The 26,662-nt window shown below is 38.8% G+C and overlaps 1 long non-coding RNA gene across 3 annotated transcripts in view; it reads right to left on the bottom strand.

Annotated features, from left to right (window-relative positions):
* The window catches only part of LOC115846413 (uncharacterized), a 35,929-nt gene extending 9,295 nt beyond the window's left edge, over positions 1-26,634 (bottom strand). Inside the window, exons 1-3 of one of the 3 annotated variants that reach the window (XR_009564067.1) lie at positions 26,473-26,634; positions 25,285-25,394; positions 7,225-7,420 (exon numbers count right to left, since the gene is read on the bottom strand). This is a non-coding gene — a long non-coding RNA (uncharacterized lncRNA). Of the gene's footprint in view, positions 1-6,090; positions 7,421-25,284; positions 25,395-26,472 lie in introns of those variants that run through there. The other 2 variants (XR_004036862.2, XR_009564066.1) reach the window with 2 other exon arrangements.
* Positions 26,635-26,662: the final 28 nt, after the last annotated feature.

Here is a 26,662-nt window from a genome sequence, read left to right as displayed (position 1 = left end):
ACAGTACAGCAGTCTAGAGATAATCAAACTGGGGGGGACAAACTATTAGTCCAAAAGATAAAGTGACTGATACGGTTGAGTGTCCATTACAATTAATTTTTTTAAAGTACTAGGAGAAGGGGGATGGGATAACTTGGGAGATTGGGGTTGACATATACACACTACTATACATAAAACAGGTAACTAATAAGGACCTACTGTATAGCACAGGGAACTCTACTCAGCACTCTGTAATGGCCTATATGGGGAAGGAATCTAGAAAAGAGTGGATATACGTAAATGTATAACTGATTCAGTTTGCTGTACACCTGAAACTAACAACACTGTAAATCAATGATACTCCAATTAAAAAAAAGTACAAGGAGAAATGAAGAATTTCAGAAGGAATAGAAACCATCTTAAATTTCAGGATCTAAATGAAAGGCATATACATTTAAAATATAAAACAGGGCTTCCCTGGTGGCACAGTGGTTGAGAGTCCGCCTGCCAATGCAGGGGACACGGGTTCGTGCCCCGGTCTGGGAGGATCCCACATGCCACGGAGCGGCTAGGCCCGTGAGCCATGGCCGCTGAGCCTGTGCTCTGCAATGGGAGAGGCCACAACAGTGAGAGGCCAGCGTACCACAAAAAAAAAAACAAAAAACATGCATATGACTTTCAATAAGACATTTTTTTATGTCTCACATGGAATTCATATAGAAGTTAAAGAAAATGTTTGCCTGGATTATGGTAAAGGTACTACGACCTTAAGGTACTGGTAGTGACAACTTTTTAGAGTAATGTACATAAAGAGTAACAGTTTGGTATTAGAGGGACCAAACAAATAATCCTTAAACCAGTCAATGTCCTGTATAATAATTTTACCAATAAACTGGACAAAAGTTTTATCAAATTAATCAGTAGGTACAAACGTTTTGTTTTTAAATGAGGAGGTAATATAAATTCCCAAGGAGATAACTTCCTTCTCTCTCTAGGAACTTAAATTTTTATGAAGGAGATTGAATGAAATGATCTCATATGAAAAATACCTAATAATATATGAAACTAACAAATGTAACAGAGAACCACCTGATGAACATTTCCACAATTAAAATTAAGTGAATCATTATTTTCTTACTAACCTTTTCCTTATTTCCAAAATCAACTCCTCTTCTGACCTATTTAGATGAATATATTTTCTAGTGTCCAAGATTCAATATCAGAGTAATATTTTTTCTTTCACCCTTACCAGTCTCTACTGTGGGCCTTCAAATACATATTTAGACCTTATATTTTATAACATACAGTTTAAAATATTTTCATCATTGTATTTGCATAACCACTCTGAGTTAAGCAGAAGTTATTAACATTTCATCATTCTGTTGAAGAGCCTACAAGGTGACTGGCATGTGAACAGGAAGCAGAATAAGAGGTTAAATGACTTGCCCAAGTTGACAGGACCAGTAATTACAAGTCCTGTGATTCTAATGTCAACATTCTTTTATCTACAGACTAAATATATGTACAACTACTACCTGTGTGTTTTGATGGAGAGGGGGTAGGGAGCACCTGGTAAAATTTTTGACATTAAATAAAAAGAGTCCTTGCAACCTAAGTGTCCATCAGTGGATGAATGGATAAAGGAGATGTGTTACATATATATACATTGGAATACTACTCAGCCACAAAAAGAATGAAATCTTGCCATTTGCAACAACATGGTTTGGACTTGGAGGGTACTACTCAGTGAAATAAGTTAGAGAAAGACAAATACTGTATGATTTCACTCATATGTGGAATCTAAAAAATTAAACTAGTGAATATAACAAAAAAGAAACAGACTCACAGGTATAGAGAACAAACTAGTGGTTACCAGAGGGGAGAGAAGTAGGGCGAGGGGCAAGATAGGAGCAGGGGATTAAGAGGTACAAATGACTATGTAGAAAATAAGCTACAAGGATGTATTGTACAGCACAGGGCATATAGCCAATATTTTATAATAACTATAAATTGAATATAACCTTTAAAAATTGTGAATCACTATGTTGTACACCTGAAACTGATATAATATTGTACATCAGCTGTACCTCAGTTTAAAAAAAAAAGAGTCCTCTTCAGTTCCACTTCTCGTAACGAAGAACTAGATGGTTTTGATCATGCTTCTGCTGAGAACAACTAGAAAAGCTGAGCCAAAACAAAAAAAATACATCTGTTTAAAGGCACTGGAAAGCTACCAAAATGGTGAGGATTTCAGGGCCAAGTTCTAGTAGATGAAGACAGGTTGGAGATGCTTGTAGCATCTCTGCTGGAGGCATCTGTCTCTTCCAAAAGCAGCTAAGAAGGTGAACAGAGCTTTTTCAAGTTCACAGGCCTAGGTGTGGGTGGAAAGGGAGAAAAACTAGAGTTGGGCTCACCAAGAAAGAGATAAACACCTCAGTCTTACTGTTGAGATTCTAATGTGCTGTACCCTAGGAGTCAGAGTGAACTGAAAATAGATTGGAACTGGCAGGGACTGAATCATCTCAGGTCCCAACTGGATTGTAGTGATCTGAGGGTACTAATGGCCCTAGCTGCCTAACTGAAGTAAAAGAAATCCTCTCTAAAAGAAAGTAATGCTATCCAGAGCGTCAAAATATCTATACAATATTTTATATGTAATATCCTGCACACAGAAAACCATAATCAGCTGTATGAGACGATATGACAAGACAGAGAAGCAACCACAGAAACAGGACCCACAGGGATTATGAAATGAAGACTTCAAAATACTACGATTAGGGAATTCCCTGGCAGTCCAGTGGTTAGGGCTCGGCATTTTCACTGCAGTGGCTCGGGTTCAATCCCTGGTCAGGGAACTGAGATTCCACAAGCCACGTGGCGTGGCTAAAAGAAAAAAAACATATATACTATGATTAATATGTTTAGGAACTTAAAATATAGGACTAAGAATGATTGTAGAGAATGGAAACAAAACCAAATGGAATTCTATTATTGAAAGATATAACAAATTAAAAACCCAGTGAATGCATTTAATAGCCAATTACACAGAGCTGAAGACAAAATTGGAGAATTGGAAGAAAATTCAGAAGAAAATATGCACACAGATTAACAAAGAGATTAAAGGATGAAAAATGGAAAAAATTTAAAAAGTAGAAGAGATAGAGTAAAAAAGTCTAACGTAGGTTTAATTTTTTTTTTTTTTAATTTTTGGCTGCATTGGGTCTTCGTTGCTGCATGCAGGCTTTTTCTAGTTGCGGCGAGCAGGGGCTACTCTTCATTGTGGTGCATGGGCTTCCCATTGCGGTGGCTTCTCTTGTTGCAGAGCATGGGCTCTAGGCGCATGGGCTTCAGTAGTTGTGGTGCACAGGCTTAGCTGCTCCATGGCATGTGGGATCCTCCCGAACCAGAGCTCAAACCCGTGTCCCCTGCATTGACAGGTGGATTCTTAACCACTGCGCCACCAGGGAAGTCCCAAATGTAGGTATAATTAAGACCCAGAAGGAAAAGCATGAGAGACTGTAACAAAGTGATACTGGAAGAGATGTCTCAAACAAAAAGCATCATGCCTCAGATTCAAGAAGCACTATATACCTTAAGGAAAAGGCAAAGAAAACAATACCTAAGCACTTCATATTAAAACTGCTGAAAACCAGAGAGAGGAAATGTTGAGCATCCATAGGTAAGAAACAAAGTATTCTATCAAATGAATGACAATAAGACAGCTGCTTTGCAACCAAATGGTGCTATCTTCAGAGTAAAATAAAATAAAATGTTGCCAACTTAGAATTCATACTCAGGTAATATAACTTTCAAAAGTTAAGACAATATAAAGGTATTTTCAAACAAACAGAAAATGAGAATTTGTCACCAGCATCTCTGCCTTGGAGGAAAGAGCAGCCTTCGAGCAGAGAGAAATGATCTCAGATGGAAGCTCTGAAAGGGATGAAGAACAATGAAAAAGAAAATACATGGGTAAATCTCAATGAATATTAATTTTACAAAACAATGCTGATATACTGTGGTGTTAAAAACATACAGATTTAAAACATTAACACCACATAAATTGAGAGGAGAGGATAAAGTGGTCTAAGGTGTTCACACTGTCTTGGAAGTGGATAAAGTACTAGTATATACTAGACTTTTAGATGTCCAGTATGCACATTCTAATTTCTAGAGTAATTAATTAAAGAATAGTAAAAGAACATATAGCTAAGAAGCCAATCAAAAGGAAAAGGTGGAATAAAAAAACCTGATCTATCCCAAAGGATAAAGAAAGTAGAGAAAAAAGAGTGAAGAACAGGGGAGACAAGAAACAGTAGGATAGCAGCTTTAAAGCCCGATGTATCAGTAATTACATTAAGTGTAAATTGATTACCCCAATTAAAAGTCAAGACTGTTGCCTTGGATTTATAAAGATACACCTTTAACCTGTTTTCAAGAGACAACCCTTAAATATTAGAATGCAGAAAGTTTAAAGTGAAAAAATATGCAAAAACGAACAAAGACTGTGGCTATGCTAATATCGAAGTAGATTTTAGGCAAGAAGCAATACAAGGATAAAAAACTCATGTGTCAAGAGTCCTAACAGGAAACAAATGATACACTCAAGGGACTTCCCTGGTGGCACAGTGGTTAAGACTCCACGCTCCCAATGCAGGAGGGCGGGGTTCTATCTCTGGTCAGGGGACTAGATCCCGCATGCATGCCTCAACTAAGAGTTCGCATGCCACAACTAAGGAGCCTGCCTGCCACAACTAAGACCCGGCACAACCAAATAAAATAAATTTTAAAAAAATGACGCACTCAAGATCATTTAAGGAAGCTGTTTTGTTTCTTTTTTTTAAAGAGAGGGACTAATTACAAATTTGTGTATAGGATATGAGAATTACAAGGATAGTTCTGTAACCCAGGGCTAACAGCAGGAGAACTATACCTCCCTTAATCTCCAAGAGACAGAAGAAGTTAAGCAGTCTCGAAGGAGAGAGAACTGTGAAGAGTTCATCGTGAGAGAGGCAATGACCTTTGGTCAAGGTACACATCCAGTTCAAGGCAACCTCTAATGGCAGGAGCCAGGAGGAATATAAATGCTCATCTCACTCTTTTCCACCACAGTCTCCTTCCATCAGCTACAATGTGATCATGGGGTGTCAATTCAGTCATACTCTCATCGGAAGCCAAAAACATTATCCACCCCAGAATTTTTCATACTTGGTAGGGGAGAAAAGAAGTAACAAAACATAATCATAGTTTCATAAAACCTGTGTTTTAGCTGGTCATGAGGACTAGGTTCATAAGCATAGCTGCTTTCTTTCACCACCCATTCTAGGTTTCTCCCACTCAGCTTGCACCTAAATTGAATGGAGTTCTTTACCACGTGTGGCGACCCAAACATTCATTCGTATAAGATGAATCTTAGTGGAGGTCCTTTTTGGGTTACTCTAGTTTTCTTATTGGACTATCAGCCAAGAAAATACTAAGAAGCAATCTTGGTGAATATCATACATTCCATATATAGTCCTACTTACTCCACTGTGTAGCAGCAATCCAATTTCCCCGTTAAAAGGAATCTTTCACCCTTGGCAGTAGTGATCCCCTCCCTCCTCTCTCTGTTGATTAGTGATAGAAAAAGCCCAAACCTGCCAGCAAGCACTGTCCACTTCTAATTCACTGAAACCATGTTTCCTAGGAAGCATTCCTCCCTTGAGTACTAAAACCTCCAAAACCACTAAGTCTGAAGTTTCAGGGACCAAAAAATTCCTCAAGTGGTTTATTAGGCATAATAAAAGAACCCAACACAAATGCATACGTATGTACACCCAAAGACATACACAACAATGTTCACAGCAGCTCTCCTCCTAGTAGCCCAAAAATGGAAACATCAGGGCTTCCCTGGTGGCGCAGTGGTTGAGAGTCCGCCTGCCGATGCAGGGGACACGGGTTCGTGCCCCGGTCCAGGAAGATCCCACATGCCGCGGAGCGGCTGGGCCCGTGAGCCACGGCCGCTAAGCCTGCCTGTCTGGAGCCTGTGCTCCACAACGGAAGAGGCCACAACAGTGAGAGGCCCGCGTAACGCAAAAAAAAAAAAAAAAAAGGAAACATCTCTGATGTTTATCAACAGTAAAATGGATAAATAAATGTGGTATATTTATAAAGTAGAATACTGTATAGCAATGAAAATGAATGAACAACTGCTCCAGGTAACAACATGGATGAATCTCACGTTAAATAAAAGAAGCCAGACACTAAAGAATACATTATTCAATTTATATAAAAGTTAACCACTGTCATGTATTCAATTTATATAAAGGTTAACCACTGTCAAACCTAATCTTTGGTGTTAGAATTCAGGATGATGATTACCTTTGGGAAGGAAGAAGAGCAATGACTAAGGGACATAGTTATTGATGTGGGTGGTGATTACATAGTTATCTTCACTTTGTGGCAAGTCATGCTGAACAATTATATTTGTGAATTTTTCTATATGTTATGCATCCTTTTAAAAAAATTCATATAACTGCCATCTTGTGTATAATGTATAATTTCTCTGGATGCTTTTAAGTGTTTTTCTGAATTAGTTTTATCAGTTTGACTGTAACATGCATAGGTGTGACTTTCATTGCAATTTTTCTGCTTGTGATTTACTGAGCTTTTGTGGATTTGTAGTTTTATGCTTTTCACCAAGTTTGGAAAACATGCCACCAGTTGTTTGTTTGTTTTTTTACAAAATTAGTCATACTGAAAATAGAGGGACTACTCTCATCTCCACTCTGCATACATTTTGGGAAAGGTGGCACCAGATACTGATTACTGATTTTAAGCATATACTTAATTCTTTAGGTCAGCATCCCCAATTTGCAGGTTATTGTATCCCAGCTGGCCTCATAAATGGAACCAGCTTTCCAATTTGTTCTCTCCAAGTTTTTGTCTAGCCAGTCAACTCATAAGCTGCTGACAACAAACCAGTGTATACCCTTACCTCAGGCCATGTCTCCTAAAATTCTTCCCTATGGAAGGATTTCCCTTTACTATTCTGGGTCAGGGCCACTAATGAGTGATGGTGGTGTGTAGTGACCACTCACATCCAGCTATTGCCAGCTCACTGAGATTCTTCCATGAACAAACAGGACCCATGCTTTTTTCTCTTCCATTAATTGGTCAGAAAGAACTCCTCATGAAGCCAATTTATATGGGTTTGGGGGGAAGTGCTGAAGGAGTAGAGTCAGGGACTATAGGAGTCTGAGTCACCTGCTCATTTAGTTTAATTGTAGCCATGTCCCAGTCTCATAGGGAGTAGACTGCTTCTGTGCTCATCCAGTTGTATGGTTCGGTGAATCAGATAACACCAGTTCATGATGGGTGGTTTTATTATTCACATGGTCACTTGATGTCCCATGATCAGGTGTTCCGTCTCTACCAGGTAGCAGGAGCAAATCAGGAGGTGCTTTTCAAAGAAACAAAACAAAATGTTGTTGGCTGAGGCAGATACATCCTTACTCCAAAACCAAAGGGTTTATGTTGTAATTCCCCTATTGGAACTTACCCAAGGCTTCATTTAACATCTCTAACACATGAACTTCCAATACCATTGGATCTGCCCAATCATAAGGCCCAACTGGCAAGACAGTTTGCTCTGGGCCCCACTCAAAACATGTAGTCTTATAGTTATCTGGAAACAGATAAGAGCAGGTCACCCTAATATACTTTATTTTGTTGCCTCCAGAACCCCAAAAGGCCTGCTACACATTTTTTCCTTCTTCTTTGTTATAATGGTAGAAAACACAACTACCTGTCATTTATTTGAATGGATATCCTAACATGTCTTAGGCCACTGCACCCCTAGAAACTCGGTGCAGGTCCTGGAAGTTTTGCAGGGTTTATCTTGCATCTTCTGGCAGGCATATGTCTTATCAAATCATGCAGAATGCTTGCTACTAGGTTCTAGCCTGCTCACTAGGTTCATTTAACATAATTTCATTGCTGTAATAGACCAGTGTGATAGTCTATGGTACAATGATATGGTCAAGGTCCCTCCATACCATAGAGACAACAGGAAAGCTGACACAGCCCTGAGACAAGACAGGGTGTACTGTTGTCCCTGCCAGTTAAACGCAATCTGCTTTTGGCTTTCTTTCCTGACTGGAATCGGGTGGGGGTGGGGCAGAGCGCGTTTCCAGATCCGTACCTGTGTACCAGGTCGCAGTCTGTACTAACTTCCTCCAGTGCAGGTACCACACCTGGATAGCTGCAGTTGGCACCCCACCTGATTAAGCTTTGCAACAATCCACTGTCATTTCTCACTACCCATCTGGTTACCACACAGGGAATTTAAATGGGAATCTGGTACGAATCACCATGCCCGCATGGGGGCACTAACTTCTGTACTGCTTTTCTTTTACTGTCTTGGGAGGGAGTGGTAACAAGCAATTCTGAACTTCTATGTAGTCCTTCCTACCATAATGCTCAATCTATTGGTCAGAAAACCAAAATGAAGATTGCTTCAATTATTAAAATATATTTATTCTTACTACACATCTGGGGCTGGAGAAATAACCAGTGTGGGTCTCTCTGGGCTCACTGTTAGCTAGACTCTGGCCAGGACTCCATCTGTCACTTGACTTTCTTAGGCCCCCTATTTAACCAATAAATAGCCACCAGAGAAGGATTAGGGCAGTGATTCCCTAACTTGCTCACTGAAATTACCTGGGGAGCTTTAAAAATACAAGTGCCTGGGTCTCACCCACAGAACTTATATGAGTTAATTGGCTTGGGGTGTGCCCTTGGCTTTAGAATTCTAAGGTCTTCTTATGTGCAGACAAGTTTGGAAACCAGTGGGTTAGGGGAAGATTCATGGTTATACCACTGTGGCTGCATTGCAGGTTCCTCCGATAAAGGACCAAATCTCTCCCGATCATCAGGAAGTACCAATTTAACTGTAATAACACAAGTTAGTCTACATCTCAGAATTTTTCCACCTAAATATGTCAAGCAGCACCTTAATAGGTTAATCTATTTTATTTCCAGGGACCTCAAGATCATTTAGTATCCATTACTACTTTTCCCTGTGGGTCAAAACACTCTTGTTCACATTTTCGTTTTTGGCTTATTATGGTAATTGTGCCCACCTTGTCTCTGACGGTTGTACGCTATCATATGATCTCTACCACTTTAGACTTCTTTATTCCCACTGAGATCAGGAAACTCAATTCTACCACAGCTTTCATCACCATCATTTTTGCAAACAAAGGAGAACCACTTCAGAGCTCTTTGGGAATGCTGGTGCTCCCATCACCAATGCTTTTTTTTTTTTCGTACGCGGGCCTCTCACTGTCTTGGGCTCTCCCGTTGCGGAGCACAGGCTCCGGACGCGCAGGCTCAGCGGCCATGGCTCACGGGCCCAGCCGCTCCGCGGCATCTGGGACCTTCCCAGACCAGGGCACGAACCCGCGTCCCCTGCATCGGCTGGCGGACTCTCAACCACTGTGCCACCAGGGAAGCCCCACCAATGCATTTTTTAATGACTTGGTGAAAGTTGAGGATGGCTAAGGAGCCACTGTACTCCTTCCTCTATGGTATGCCAGGGGATTTCTGATATTCTGAAATTATTATTTCAAATTTTATTTGTAGGCCGTTTATTTTTATTTTTTATTTTGGGAGCCATTTATTATTTGTAGGCAGTTACTGAGTCCAAGGCTCATCCTAGCAAACTATTAATGCCAACATATTAAATCTTAATTCTCAGGTAAGTTTGCCTTGATTAAACCTTATGTCTACTTTCCCTCGGTGTAACACCCTTAGAACCCACTTCTATATATACTCCCCAGGTTCCTGCTGGTCAAAACGACAAGGTCTTAAACTCCTCTGTAGGTAGTCTCTTGCCAGAGCAGGATGCATACTTCCCTGATGGGGAGGCTATGTTGGGATGGAACTGGGAGGTGGTGAGGGTAAATTCTGAGGACAATAGGAATCAACTTATAAGAGAGCTGCCCCAAATGTAGTCACTGAAAGCCTCTATGCAGAGGAGGCTGGTTTCCTCTGAGAGCAAAGGAAGTTCAGGGGAATATGAAGGTTCAGAGTTCTCAGCTTCTTTCTTGTCTGCCCAACTATCCCCATTCTGTGTCTCAGGGCTCACTCCTTTCCCATCAATGCTAACCTTAGTGTAAGAAAACTGGAAGAACTGGGCATTTAATTAGTACTACGAATCTACCTTATCTGCCCACTGATTACAGAAGATGAAGGACTCCTTCAAAGCTACAGTGGAGGAGTTCTGATCCCCTACAAGCATTCTTAACTATATATTAATAGTTTTCATATTTTTCTTTTTCCTATGTACAATGTGTTTAGGACCATAAGAGAAGCCTGGTGGGTTCAGAATCTTTATAATTACTATGATTACCATGGTGATACTTTCTCTCCCCTCCCCTCCATCTTCACTCCATCCCATGCTATTAATGGTCATCACAACAGTACTGTAAGCCATGGATTATAACCTGTGGTCCTTGTACCTATAGCAATGAGGTTATCCTTGTGATTGATTTTACATGTGTGTGTATGTGTGCATATAAGCCAATCCCAGAAGCCCATTGTGAGGATCCATTTCCTGTGATAACTCCTGGTACCAATTAATCTATCAATTAGGGTTATAAAAAGAAATAGAAAGCACACTCAAAATAAGAAAGGAAAAGATTGGTAAAATATATTAAACTTAAGAACTTTTTTCCAAAAGATGCTATTAAGGAAATGAAAAGACAAACCATGTTATGGGGAAGGATATTTGGTGCACATATATTTGACCAAGAACTTATATCCAGAGTACATAAAGAAGTCCTAAAGTTCAATAAGGAAAAGAATGACAACCCAACAGAAATATGGATAAGTGACTTGAACAAGCACTTAAAAAAAAGAGGATCCCCAAATGGCAAATAATGTAAGATGGTGTTCAAGCTCAATAGACATCAGGTAAATGCAAATTAATGCCAAATGAGATACCACTACACACCTATCAGAATGGCTTAAAAAAAAAAACAAAACTGACAATACTAAGTGTTGCCTAGGGTGTGGAGAACATGAAACTTTCATATACTGCTGGGGAGGATATAAAAAACATAAACTTTGGAAAACTGTCATTCTTTACAGTTTGAATCTACCTCAATGACCAAGGAATTTTAACCCTATGTACTCTCTCAATAGAAATGTCTGCCCACGTACACCAAGTGACATATGAAAGAATGCTTGTGGTACCATTATTTGTTAGTAGCCCCAAAGTAGAAAAAACCCAAATAGCTACAACAGAATGGATATATTTATTTTATCCACATAATGGAATATAGCAATGAATATGAACAAACTACTTCTACAAACAACAGATGAATCTTACAAATATAATGGTGAAATGCATATTTAATCTCTCATGTATGATTCAAAACCAGGCAAAACTAATCTATGGTTAGAAATTAGAATGAGTGGTTACATTTGGGGAGGACGGGCAGGATTGTTACTGGGAGGTCACATAAGAGGTTTCCATGTAACTGGTGATATTCTATTTCCTGGGTGATGGATAGAGGAATATTTTTACTTTATGATAGATACTTCATTTATTTCTGCAGTATGCTGTATTTCAGTTTTTTAAAAGGGTGGTCCCAATAAGATTAGGAACTACTGGTTATGCCTACTTGCCCTTCTCCATCAATTCAAACACTTCTTCCTTCAACGCCCAGTTCAGATTCCACAACTTACTTGAAGCCCAACAACTTCAGCTAGACTTATCTTTCTGCTTGGTTTTCATTACATTTCCTGGGAGACAGTAAAATACAGTAGAAGTGGTACAGGCTAAGGGGCTTGGGCTTTAATCTGTAAGGCAATAATAAGCAAGAGAGTGATGTGGTCATATTTGTATCTGCTCACCATGAATTTAACTCATTATAACAGTACTTATTTACATTTCTTTGAATATGCAGACAAACAAAAATTTACATACACATATAAGTGTAAAAATGTCATGTTAGACTGTTACAATATTTGCTCCCAATGAATCATGCCTCCTTTGTTTATGCCTTTTTGCAATGTGCCTTTGCCACCTTAACTAACAAAAGGTAGTTTATTTCCCCATTTCTTGAATCTAGGCTAGCCTTGGGACTTGTTTTGACCACAGAATGCAGAAGCTGTGACTCTGTGCAACTTCTTTGGATGAGGTTTAGAAAGGCTTTACAGTTCCTTTTTCACCTTTTGGAACACTGCCCTGGGCCACTATGCTGTGAATAAGTCTGGGATGAAAGACCATGTGAAGGGAGCCATGTGAATGAGCCCAGAGAAAACCAACAGAAAAACTTTCTAGCCAAAACACAGCATGGTGAGAAATAATAAATCATTATTGTCTTAAGCCATTAAATTTTGTGGTTGATTTGTAATGCAGGAATAATCTAGTCTATTATGGCAGAGACTGCTATTGTCTCTCAGTGTCCCTTCTTCTCCCTCATCCTTTAGTATTAGAACCCCCAAGTTTTGGCTTGGTACATTGCTACACAGGCAAGGACTATATTTCCTAGCTTCCCTTGGAGGTCTGGCCATGTGACTACATTTTGGCCCATGGGCTATAAGTGGAAATGATGGCTGCAAATTCTGTGACATGCCCTTAAAAAGAAGAGGTATACTGTTTTTCCATTTCCCATTCCCAGATACATCTTGGCAGGAGCTGGAACAACCACCTTAGGCCATGAAATAGAAGCCGCATATTGAGTATAGCTGATTAACAAGCCTGGATCCCTAACACCTGAGGCTGCTGTATCAATCTTGAACTGATTATTTCTGGACTGTTATGGAACAGAAAAAAAAAACCTTCCATCTTATTTAAGTCATTATTATTTCGGCCTTAAAGCAACCAAACCTATATCCCAAGTAATATGTATTTTCCATTATTCCCCCCATATAGTTATATACAAATACTCATGTGTGTATATATACATCTACAAATATAAATATTTTGAGTGTAAACAGGCACAAACACAAATATGCAAACCATTTATGTGTGTTGACGATTATGTTTTATAGACTGGGATCATATTATACACACTTTTCTTCATCTTGTTTTTTTCTCATTTCAGCAGTAGTGTTGGATTGGCCAAAAAGCTCCTTCAGCTTTTAAGTAAAAATAAAAGACACATTTTTCATTTTTACCAAGAACTTTATTGAACAACGTATTCACCGTTTTGTTCCACTAACTTCTGCCATTTTTCAGGCAACTTCATAATTCCATCTTCCCAAAACTTTTTATGTTTTTGAGCAAAGAACTGTTCCATAGGCCTTTTACAGTCTTCCAGGGAATTGAAATTTTTTCCATTAAGAGAATTTTGTAAAGACCGAAATAAATGGAAATCCGAAGGTGCAATGTCTGGTGAATACGGCGGATGAATCAGAACTTCCCAGCCACGCTGGAACAGTTTTTGCCTGGTCATCAAAGAAACATGCGGTCTTGCTGATGGAAGGTTATGCGTTTTCTGTTGACTAATTCTGGACGCTTTTCGTCAAGTGCTGCTTTCAGTTGGTCTAACTGGAGGCTGTACTTGTTGGAATTAATCGTTTGGTTTTCCAGAAGGAGCTCATAATAGAAGACTACCTTTCAATCCCACCATATACACACATCATCTTCTCTGGATGAAGACCCGCCTTTGGTGTGGTTCATTTCACTTGCCCCACGATCTCTTCCATTCCACATTATTGTACAGTATCCACTTTTCATCACCCATCACAATTTGTTTTAAAAACGGAACATTTTTGTAATGTTTCAGTGGAGAATCACATGCGGAAATACGGTCAAGAAGATTTTTTTCACTTAACTTATGTGGAACCCAAACATCAAAGCGATTAACATAACCAAGCTGGTGCACATGATTTTCAACGCTTGATTTGGATATTTTGAGTATGTCGGCTATTTCCCTCTAGCAATATCGTTGACTGTTCTCAATTAATGTCTAGATTTGATTGCTATCAACTTCAACTGATGTACCCAACCATGGAGCATCATCCAGTGAGAAATCTCCAGCACAAAAGTTCGCAAACCACTTTTGACATGTTCGATCAGTCCCAGCACCTTCTCCATACACTGCACAAATCTTTTTTTGCATTTCAGTTGCGTTTTTACCTTTCTTGAAATAATAAAGCATAATATGCTGAAAATGTTGTTTTCTTCCATCTTCAATATTAAAATGGCTACATAAAAATTCATCAATTTTGGGACTTGCCTGGTGGCACAGTGGTTAAGACTCTGCATTTTTGGGACTTGCCTGGTGGCACAGTGGTTAAGACTCTGCATTCCCAATGCAGGGGACTGGAGTTCAATCCCTGGTCAGGGAACCAGATCCCACATGCATGCTGCAACCAAGAGTTCACATGCCACAACTAAGGAGCCCACCTGCCACAACTAAGGACCTGGCGAGCTGCAACTAAGAAGCCTGCCTGCTGCAACTAAGGAGCTCACGTGCTGCAACTAAGGAGCCCACCACAACTAAGACCCAGTGCAACCAAATATTTTTTAAAAATTCACCAATTTTGATAAGTTTTTTTAAATGCACACTGATATGACAGCTGTCACATACAATCTAACAAAATTGTTTTGAATGAAGTTAAAGACAACTAAGCGCTATTAGAGCTGTCTTACAGAAAAAATCGAATCAACTTTTTGGCTAACCCAATATCTTGTGGAAATCACAATTCAACTCATACTGCTTTAATTTATTCCTTTCCATAAGATACAAAAACTGTAATTAATTCAACCATTTTCCTATTAATGAGCTTTCATTTTGTTACTTGTTTTTTGATACTATGGATGATACTACAGTGAATATTCTCACAGATAGACCCTTACGTAGTATTTTATACCTATAGGACAGATTCGCAAGAATGATGTAGCTAGGACAAAAGGTATTTGTAGTTTAAAACATTTTAACACAGGTTGCCAGACTGTTTTGCAAATAGGTTGAAAAAGTTCACATTTATACCAGCAATGTATAATACCCTTTTAGTTGGATCCCTACTGGCAACAGGTGCTATTGGTCATTTAACATTTTGCCCATTCTGAAAAGATGTCTCACTTCACTTGTAACAGGAGAAATGCATAATACTACACTAAGATTAAACATTTTCACTTATCAGTCCCAAATCCAAAAGTTTGATAACATACTCTAATGACAATGCTGTGGGGTCACTCTTCCATGTTGTTTATATAACACAGGGAAATCTGGCAATATCTATCAAAATCCCACACACATTACATACCCTTTGATCCAGCAATCTTATTTCTGTGAAATCTTGAACATGTGAGACAAAATTATAAACAGTATTATTCATTACTACACTGTTTTCAAAAGCAAAAGACTGAAATCAATGCAAATATCCATCATAAGGGCTAGTAAAATAAATTCTGGTATTCTTGTAGTGAAATACAATGCAGCTGTTAAAGGATAAGAACTCTCATTATGGAGCTACTTACATAACTCTGAGTTGTGGAACACAGTGCATTATTATAACCTTTGCTTTTTTTCTTTTTTTTAAGGAGAATAAAATAAACTCATATTTGTATAAAAAAGCTCTGGGAAATACTTGAGAAACTAATCAAAGTGGTTGTGAGACGAGTGGTGTTGGCATGGGAAATGGGTGGATGGCAGATATGTGGGGGAAACTTCAACTCAAAACATAAATACCTATCCACCTATCTAGATACACAAACACACATTACATTTGAATGAATTGCTCCTCAAAAGGAAAAGAAAAAGAAAAATAGTTCCAGTAGAGTGAATTCCCCAGTTTCCTTTATGTGATTTTTGTCAAGTCAATTTAACTATCTGATCCTCTTTCTTCAACTGTAAAACAGGGATAAGATCTGTTTCACAATGCTTTGGTGAGCACTAGATTAGCTCTGTCACTTAATAAACTGACACTTAATAAATGTTAGTTGAATTTAAAAAAAAAGGTTTGCCAATCTGTTACATAGGCCTAACTGGCATCTCATTATTTTAGTTTGCAGTTTCCTGATTTCTTCTGGTTTCTTTTTTTTTTTTTTTTTTTGGCGGTACGCGGGCCTCTCACTGTTGTGGCCTCTCCCATTGTGGAGCACAGGCTCCGGACGCGCAGGCCCAGCAGCCATGGCTCACGGGCCCAGCCGCTCCGCGGCATGTGGGATCATCCCGGACCGGGGCACAAACCCGCGTCCCCCGCATCAGCAGGCGGACTCTCAACCACTGCACCACCAGGGAAGCCCATGATTTCTTCTGATTTTGAGCATCTTTTCACATTTGGATTTACCATTTGCTGAGTTCGTATTCTTTGCCCACCCATTTTTCTGTAGAATTGCTTGCTCCCTTTTTTTTTTTAATATCTTTTTTTTTTTGGAATTTACAAAGTGGTCCCATACTGTGTATATCTTTTCTTTTCTTTTTTTGGCTGCATTGGGTCTTTGTTGCTGCACACGGGCTTTCTCTAGTTGTGGCGAGAGGAGGCTACTCTTCGTTGTGTGTGGGCTTCTCATGCGGTGGCTTATCTTGTTGCGGAGCACGGGCTTCAGTAGTTGCAGCATACGGGCTCAGTAGTTGCAGCACGTGGGCCCTAGAGCATGCCGGCTCAGTAGTTGTGGCTTGCGGGCTCTAGAGCACAGGCACAGTAGTTGTGGCACACGGGCTTAGTTGCTCCACGGCATGTGGGATTTTACTGGACCAGGGGTCAAACCTGTGTGCCCTGCATTGGCAGGCGGATTCTTAACCTCTGAGCCACCAGGGAAGTCCCTGCTTGTTCCCTTGATGTGAATTTCTAAGAGCTCTTTTAATATTACAGATGTTAAACTTCACTGTACATATTTTTCTAAATGTATTATATACCTATTAACTTTAACTATGTTTATATTTTTGCATACAAGTTATTTCTTACACTGATAAATGTCTCTTTTAGAAGAACGTGTATTCTGCTGTTGTTGGGTTAAGTATTCTATAAATGTCAATTAGATCCAGTTGACTGATGGTACTACAGAGTTCAACTATATCCTCACAGATTTTCTGCCTGCTAGATCTATTGATTACTGAAAGAGGGGTGATGAAGTCTCCAGCTATAATAGTGGATTCGTTTATTTCTCCTTGAAGTTCTGTCAGTTTTTGCCTTAGCTGTCTTAAGGCTCTGTTGTTAGACATACACACATTAAAGGTTGCTGCATCTTTTTGGAGCATTGACTTCTTTATCATTATGTAATGACCTTTCCTATCACTGATAATTTTCCTTGTTCTGAAGTCCGTTTTGTCTGCATATAGCAACTACACTTTCCTTTGATGAGCATTAGCATAGTAGATCTTTCTCCATTCTTTTACTTTTAACCTATTTGTGTCTTTATATTTAAAGTGGGTTTCTTATGTACGGTTCCTGAGAAAATAGAGATCTAGTAAGGGATGCTGGCTTCCTCCCTCCAAATTAACCCTGGGTAGGTACAGAAAGGAAGTAAGGGCTTGAGGAATAAAATCAAAAACTGTGAAGAAACCCTAGTTAGGGTCAGAAGTTTTTAAGTATTGTTCCTGCCACTCCCCCACTGATCATCCCACTTTGGGACAATCAGTTCCAGACAACTGATTACTACACAAATCATCAGCAACAGATCAGGCTTCCCGGCATAGAATAATGTCTGTTAAAGTGAGCTGCTGATGAAAAAGCGTGTGGGCTGACCAGATATTCTAGAGCGGTGGACAGTCACTCCACCATTCCTTCCCCAAACCTCTAGGGTTTTGGTGGATTACAACAGCCTTCTGCTGTTGAATTTCGAATTTCAAGGCAAATCTTTACTAAAGGAGTTGTCCAGTGAAACAGGAACCAACAGAGATAGAGCACTATACTCTTCTGTGGTGCCTGGAGCCTTCAACTCTCTATTCCTTCAACTTGTGGGAAGGGGTAAAACTAGGGTCTACCCTTTTGCTTATCCTCCACATCCATTATGAGAGAGAGCAGTAGAGAACATGAGCCTGTGAACCAAAATATCTAGACACCTGAGGAGTATGATCACCATATGACACAACAAATTAAACAACATATACCAACTGAAACAGAATTATAGGAACAGATATTTAATTTTAAAAAACAATTCAAATTTAATAGTTTAAAAACAATCCAATTATTCATTCAAAAGATTTTTATTGTGCACCTATGAACTGTCAGGCACTGAGGATTCATCAGTGAACAAGACAGGCAAAAATCTTTGTGTACTTTCTAGTGGTGCAAAGTGGCCTGGGGCACAGAGACAAAAACATACAAACACCTAAATATCTAACTAACCATTAAACCATTTTAGAAGGTAATAATTGCTTATAAAAATAAAGCAGGTAAAGCAGATTGCAACTGCTTAAAAGGGTGAATAAAAATTGTGACCCTAATTTTAAAACGAAACTGAGCCTAAGACAGGAGTCAAGAAGATGCTGAGTGGGAGGTTACTAATGTGTGAAGAAGGAACAAGAAATCATAAAACGGTCATAAGAGAATATTAGGTATAAAAATATGAGTTTATGGGCTTCCCTGGTGGTGCAGTGGTTGAGAGTCCGCCTGCCGATGCAGGGGACACAGGTTCATGCCCCGGTCCGGGAAGATCCCACATGCCGCGGAGCGGCTGGGCCCATGAGCCATGGCCGCTGAGCCTGCTCGTCCAGAGCCTGTGCTCCGCAACGGGAGAGGCCACAACAGTGAGAGGCCCGCGTACCGCAAAAAATAAATAAATAAATAATTTAAAATTATAAAATAATATTGTACATGGTAAGAAATTTAAATAAAAGTAGAAAGTTAAAGACCTCATTAACTCTTCCTTTCCATAGAAATAATCATTTTTCTGTGTCTCCTTCCAGAAATGTCCTATGCATAATCAAATGTGTGAATGTGTATAGTTTTAAAAATCTATAAATAGGATTTTATACAAATTTTCTGCAACTTGCTTTTTTTCACATATATGGATCTACTTTAGAGATACAGGTTTTGAAGGACAGTAAAAATCTCATTTAAAAGGCAAAATTATAGTGATAATAAAAAGATCAGTGGTTGCCAGGGGTGTGGGATGGGAGGGGCAGGGATGAATAGGTAGAACGCAGGGCATTTTTAGGGCAATTAAACTATTCTGTTATAACACAACGTTAGATACGTGAAACTATGCATTTGTCAAAACCTACAGAACTGTATGACACAAAGAGTGAACCCTAAAATGTAAACTATGGACTTTAATAGTAATGAATCAATATTGGTTTATCAACTGTAACAAATGTGCCACACTAATGCGAGACATAAATAATAGGAGAAACTGGGTGTGTACGTGTATGTGAAGTGTCATATGGAAATTCTCTGTATTTTCTGCCCAATTTTTCTACAAACCTAGAACTGCTCTAAAAAATAAAGTCTATTAAATAAAAAAACCAAAAAACCTTCATTTAGGAAAACTATTTTTAAAGCTTTGCATAGAGTATTTTAGAGTTGGAGGCTCAAAGTCAAATATTGGGCAGGTTGTTGCTACGGTCCAGGCATAAAATGATTAGTGCTAGGCTTCCCTGGTGGCGCAGTGGTTAAGAATCTGCCTGCCAATGCAGGGGACACAGGTTCAAGCCCTGGTCTGGGAAGATCCCACATGCTGCGGAGCAACTAAGCCCGTGCGCCACAACTACTGAGCCTGTGCTCTAGAGCCTGCCAGCCACAACTACTGAGTCCGTGAGCCACATCTACTGAAGCCTGCGCACCTAGAGCCTGTGCTCCACAACAAGAGAAGCCACCGCAATAAGAAGCCCCCACACGGCAACTAAGAGTAGCCCCGACTTGCCGCAACTAGAGAAAGCCTGTGCGCAGCAACAAAGACCCAATGCAATCAAAAATAAAAAATTGTAAATAAAATAAATTTTAAAAAATGATTAGTGCTAAGGTAGCAAAGGAAATTAGTTTGAACTATTAGATTTGCTAATACCTAAGAAAATTGCACCTCAGAAAATCTTGTGGAATTTAAAGTTTCTGATTTAAAGAAGTAATATGTCAAAAATAGTATGTTAACCAGGAGTAGGAAAAAAAAATGCTTAAGAATTAAGTGGACAAAAGAGAGATGTGGCTGAAAAGATGCGAATAGCCATAAATGACATGTTAAACATTTTTTAAGTTAACATGACATGGAGGAACCAGGAAATTATCCATCTAATATACTTGGTGTGGCTTATGTACTTAAACTGTTTACTTCCAGATTTTTACAACCTACATATTTTCTAAACATAACAGTCATTAACAAGATATATTGGGTGCACTCAATCTGAATAGTGTTATTCTATATAAAATGCAGCTATCTTTGAGTTTATAAGCTCAAAGGCAAATATAAATTCAAAAGTTAGATAATATAAAGCAACATATTATTAAACGCACAGTGGTATCACAAAGCATATCAGATTCCTGTTTTCTTTAGTTCCTAGTTCATCAGCACTTGGAGTAGGCTAGTTCCATAAACTCCTGAGGTAAATAAGATTCTACCTTATTTTTTTAATGATTATATATCAAGATTACAGTAAGCGTGGAATTTCTAAGACAAAAAAGGTGGCTTCCGAAAAAGAAAAAGAAGCTTCAAAGATCTACATAGAATTAAGCTCTTTATTATGTATGTATACATAAATTTTGTATCTATTTACTTTTTAACTATAATCTTTTTCTAGTCAGTGACTACAAAAGTGGCATCTCAATACACACTCATAGAAATTACAGAATAGAAAGGTTTTTTCCAAGTTCACTCTATTCTACCAAGTGTCTCTAGGAATTTTCTATTAGGCAATTCTATATACTGCTTGTTTTTAGCACCACAAGCATTATGGAAGAAGACTTTTAAATAGTTTTACCATTTGTTATTAATTTAAAGATACCAAATTTGTTTCTCTAGTTTTGCTTTTATTTCCAGTTTGCTGCATTTCCTCTTAACACTGTGGGTAAGGTGGGCAGTTAAAATGTGGTTCCTCAAAAACAAAAGGGAAGTATAATATAAGAACACCAAAATCAAAATCCTCTTTTTAAAAAAGTTTTGTTTATCCCTTTAAAAATGTCTGAACACATAAACTGACAGATTTAATAGAAATCCTTTTTAAAAATTTGCTTAGTTTCTCACATAATAATCATTAATTTAACCCCAAACTTAAATCATTAATTTGAGCCCAGGAGGGTAAGTCTCCTCTCAATTTGTTCAAACATATTAGGTGTTCCATTAATTTCATCTTATTGTTTCAATCTATCAACCTCCAATTCCTTTTACCTCTCTCTTACTTTGGGCTTCTTATTTGCTTGATTACATGTCCTACTTCTTCTTGGTTTAATCCACACGTAGGTGGTATCCATCCCCCATTAGTTTCTTGAAAAAGGATGAATGAACTGTATATTTGAGAGACTTCAGGATTGAAAATAACTTTATTCTAGCCTTATATTTGATTGACAGCGTGACTTATACAGAATTCTAAATTAGAAGTAATTTTCCTTCAGAATTTTGAAGCATTGCTCCATTACCCTTTCGCTTCCAGAGTTGTTATTAAGTCCAACACATTCACCTCTGTATGCACCATATGAAACCTCTATCAACTTTTTTTCTATCAACTTGTACAGTTTACTCTTTGTCTCTCTACTCGTTATCTTCGTAGAGTAGGGAAAGGGGAGGTGGGAGATACATAGGAAATGAGCTCCAGAAATCAGCACGGGTCCTCTTAAGCATTTTATACTTATAGCAATCTTAATTAGGTCCCCAAGAGCCACATGTGATTAGCACTGGCATACTGCACTATCATACAGACTGTGCAGCCCTAGAGCAACCACTGTAAGAAACAAAACGAGGTTCAGCGACAATAAAAGAGGTGTGTTGGGCCTTCCCTAGTGGCACAGTGGTTAAGAATCCGCCTGCCAATGCAGGGGATACGGGTTCAAGCCCTGGTCTGGGAAGATCCCACATGCTGCAGAGCAACTAAGCCCGTGCACCACAACTACTGTGCCTGCGCTCTAGAGCCCGTGAACCACAACTACTGAGTCTGCGTGCCACAACTACTGAAGCCCGCGCTCTGCAACAAGAGAAGCACCGCAATGAGAAGACTGTGCACTGCAACAAAGAGCAGCCTCTGCTCACCGCACCTAGAGAAAGCCCACGCGCAGCAACTAAGACCAAACGCAGCCAAAAAAAAGAAAGAAAAAAAAAACATGTGTTGATAGCAATGTAAAAATAATAATTATGACGAAGATAAAAGCTAACACTACTGTGCATGTCTATGTGCCAGGTACTGTTTTAGTTGCTTCATATATGTTAATCACTGAATTAGTATATACAATACAACCTTAAGAAGTAGGTATTGTCTTCATTCTTATAGGTTATATATTTTACCCTGGCACAGCCAGAATTCTAGTCTAAACAGTCTAGCTCCAGAATCTTGTGGTCTTAACTATTATGCTATATTGCCTTCCAGTAGCAGATGGTAGTCATTTTTTGTTGTTTATTATACTACTTTTAAATATCTTTTCTTGACAAAATAAAGTTGGCAAACCCATGTTGATTTCCTCAATTAAAAAATTTATTGGTTGGTGAAATGTGAAAGCCTGGAAATCACCAGTTTGTAGGGCCAGTAGAGAACAAGAAAATGAAAATCTGAGAGAAGGTAACTGATGGAGCAAGGTCTTGGAGGATGAGTTCTAGAACATAGGGAGGAGTTAAATTTAAAGGACAGGGCAGACACTAAGTACAGGAGGAATTATAGTCACATTTAGAGATGATGGGGAAGAAAGATTCTCTAGTAACTAAAAATCAAGGTTATCTGAGCCCAAAACAAGCCTGATAGTATCAATTAGAAGGCTTAAAAATAATATAGAATGGTGAAGAATTAGAGCAACTTTTGTGAGGAATGGGAAAAAATAAAGCCGGGATTGGACGGACAGACTAGAAAAATAGAGATGGTTTCAACACTAAATATCTTGAAGAAGTCGAGAAATAAGGTTAGTGGGAGTAAAGGAGTGGACGATGTATAAACAAATAAATGAGGTTGTGGTTAGAAGGTAGGATTTCTGAATTTAAGATCTCAAAGCCAGAGGTAATGCTCATTCATTGCCAACGATGAAGACGATACTGCTGATAATAAACATTCATTAAGCACACTAAAAAAATTAATTACATATAGTCATAACAACCATTACTATCAGCATATTACAGAGAAGAAACTGAGGCCCTAATGAATTTTCAATTAACACTCAAGTTTTTTATAGAACTTAACAAGATGATGCTGAAATTCATATATAGTAGTAAAGGGCCTGTCATTCCCTAGAAAATTTTGAAGAAAATAGATGAATATTAACTATTGTTAATACCCTACTGGCTATTAACACTTATTATAAAACAGCAGCAATTATGATAGTGTGGTCACGTTATAGAGGTCATACAAATTGACCAATGGAAAATAATAAACAATCCATGGATGTGTGGAAAACTGATTTGAAATCAATGACATTACAAACCATAAAAGAAAAGTTATACTATTCAATAAATGCTGCTAGAACAATTAATTTTTCATATATAAAATAAATAAAATAAGATCTCTACCTCATGCACAAAAATAGGTTGATTAAAAAAAGAATAAAACATGAAGAATAAAAGTTTAAAACTTTTAGCAAAAAGATAAATGAATATCTTTGTGATTTTGAGGTAGGAGAGGATTTCTTTTTTTTTTTTGCGGTACGCGGGCCTCTCACCGCTGTGGCCTCTCCCGTCGCGGAGCACAGGCTCCGGACGCGCAGGCTCAGCGGCCATGGCTCACAGGCGCAGCCGCTCCGCGGCATGTGCGATCTTCCCGGACCGGGGCATGAACCCGCGACCCCTGCATTGGCAGGCGGACTCTCAACCACTGCGCCACCAGGGAAGCCCTAGGAGAGGATTTCTTAAACCAGACACCCAAAGCACAAAATATAAAGGAAAAGATGAATAAATGTGACTACATTCAAACTAAATTTCAGTGTAAGAAAAGACACCACAAACAAAGGCCAAAGAAAAGGCACAGACTGGAAGATGAGAGGCAACAATATAACCAACAATGTTATTAATAACCATAAAACATAAATCAATGAAAAAGATGAGTATAGCAATAGAAAAATGGGCAAAGATGCCCAGAGATGTCCAGGAGGCGTTTGGGATTAGTACTAGAGACATCTGGGCTGGAAACAGAGATTTGGGATACATCAACTTATTGATCATATTTGAATTCACGGACTAGATGAGTTTATAAAAGGAAAGCATGTAAAGAAATTAGAGATCTGGGCCTAGCTAGGACATAAAGCAGGCAGAGGATTACCAATCCTCACTCAAGTTCTTAACACTAAATAACTTCTTTAAACTTATCCACATATTATTTTGTCTTGCCTTTTCTGACCATAACTTTGTCTTTTAAAGATGGGGTCTAAACACAAGAAACAAACACTTATAATAAAACCAGATTTTGTTGGACACTACATCAGAAGGTGGTCAGATAAGCCTGCCACTTCTGTTTAGAGCAATATTACCTTCAGCTCCTCTGTTTCATGTATTGCCAAGAAGGCAGGACTGTGGAAATGAAATGCAAATTAAAAATTAAAACAAAACAGGATTTAAAATTTAAAGTAAAGGGAATGTAAGAAAATATTCCCAAAGTGCACAATAAGGATTTTTTTTAATTGGTGGGGTTAGGAACTATCTCCTTTTAGTCATTAGCATAGCTCATTTAATGCATCAGAAATAGGTAATGTGTGCCTACACATCTTTAAATTTTAAGACAAAAAAGATGAAAGACAAGAAGAAAAATGTTTCGTCCATACAGACTTCTGCTCATCCCATTCCTTCTACTTAGAAATAGCAAACCAGGTATCCACTGCTCAAGGGAAGCCAGTCACAAAAAAACAACTACATGCAGTATAATTCCTTTTATATGATATTCAAGAACATGCAAAGCAAGACAGAATAGTGGTGGTGGTGTTGGTGGTGGTAAGAAGATGTGGTTAGCAGGGACATAAAGAAGCTCTATGGGGTGTCTGGTATTCTGTATATGTGGATCTGGGTGTTGGTCACATCAATTTATACATTTGGCACTTGAGCATTTTACTATGTTCTGTCTTTTAACTGAGGTATGTATTTTTTATTCCTATAAAGAAAAACTTCTTAGAGACCTTAAGAATCTCACTGAACACAGCTTGTTTCGCTCTTGTCAAGATAACAAAACCTCTAATTAAGAAACAAATATTTAGTGGCCTTCTCTCAACTTGTCTTCCCCTAATGGCCCCACTCCCTCAACCCACCCCTACCTCAGCCATCTCCCCAACAGAACAGGCTCAAGGACAAGGACGTCTGAGATGAACATTTTCAGCATCAACAAGCTCCAGGGTCCTTCTTCCACCAAACCAAAAGTAAGCTCCTAAGAGGAAATTGAAAGGAAACTCGAATGTAAACACCAACCTTTAACCATCACTTTGTGAATCATCTTCTACACTATCCTAGCTCATGAACATGAACCTGTATCTAAACATCTTTGTAGAAATTTCCATTGTAATTTTACTTTGACAATTTTGACCAGGGTAAAATGATAGAAAATAGGCTTATCTAGATTTCAATTAACCCTCTTGCTGATGGTTATTTTTTTTAGTGAAGGACAGTAACAAATATTAAATGTAAACAGTCCAGAGAATGCTTTTAAAAATAACCTTCCCTTTCTCACTTTAGCATGAAACACCAAGGAAAAAATAAAAGATAAAACCTATATATTACAGCTGGTTGTTACAATGAGTCATACAAAATGCAATATTGGACCTTACGCAGTTCATTGTTTTATGTTGCTGGTCAAGCGGGGTTCAGAACGGTAATGAGACAGGGTATTGAGATACAAATTACTTCGGATATCTTACTTCAGCAAAAACATGAAACAAAGTCATGTCAAGTAAGATGCTTCCAGGGACTAAAGCTATCGCCTTTCCTCTTCTTTTTTTTTTTTTTTTTTTGAGCTACCTCCTTTCGCTCTTTTTTTTTTCTAAACAACAATTAAAGTTCTTCACGGATACCTTAGTTTGTAGCAGAAGCCCTGCAACATGAAATAAAGGAAACCCTAAGCCTTTATGTTCTTTTACCACTTTCCCAGTTTTAGGTAACCGAAAAAAGAACAGATCTTTAGAAGGAACTGAAGATTATCTAAGGAAGGACTCTAACGGGTCTCGTCTGAATGGCAAATACTTCAAGGTCTCGGAGCAGGATTATACCAAATGGCCAAGGGGCAGAGCTTTAAGCAGTTCCTAGTTTAGCGAAAGTATTTTAACTTCTTTAAAACAACAACAACAACAACAACAACAAAAAGACTTGTAGAGGGAAGAGAGCGAAATTAGGCGCCGCGGCGGGTAGAGGAGAAGGGTGCTCTGAAGAGAATTTGCAGTTCTGGGGCCGCGGCTGGGAAGAGGCCGAGACGAGACGGGCCGAGGTAAAAAGAGACGCCAGGAGAAACTCACTTTTGAAAGGCACTTCCCGGTTACAAAGCACTCTCTTGTGCTTTACCTCCTCCGACACAGTATCCTTTCTGCGGACCTCCAGCGTCTACACACGTAAAAGGCCCACCGCAAGAGCCCTCTCCAGCATCGAGATTTCGAGGCGGGCCTCGATACCCGTCAGTCCCCGCGGCCGCCCGCGCCCCCTCGGCAT

The sequence above is a fragment of the Globicephala melas genome, chromosome 5 (assembly GCF_963455315.2).
Source record: "Globicephala melas chromosome 5, mGloMel1.2, whole genome shotgun sequence".
Lineage (NCBI taxonomy): Eukaryota > Metazoa > Chordata > Mammalia > Artiodactyla > Delphinidae > Globicephala > Globicephala melas.
This window is presented reverse-complemented; position numbering and strand designations above follow the sequence as displayed.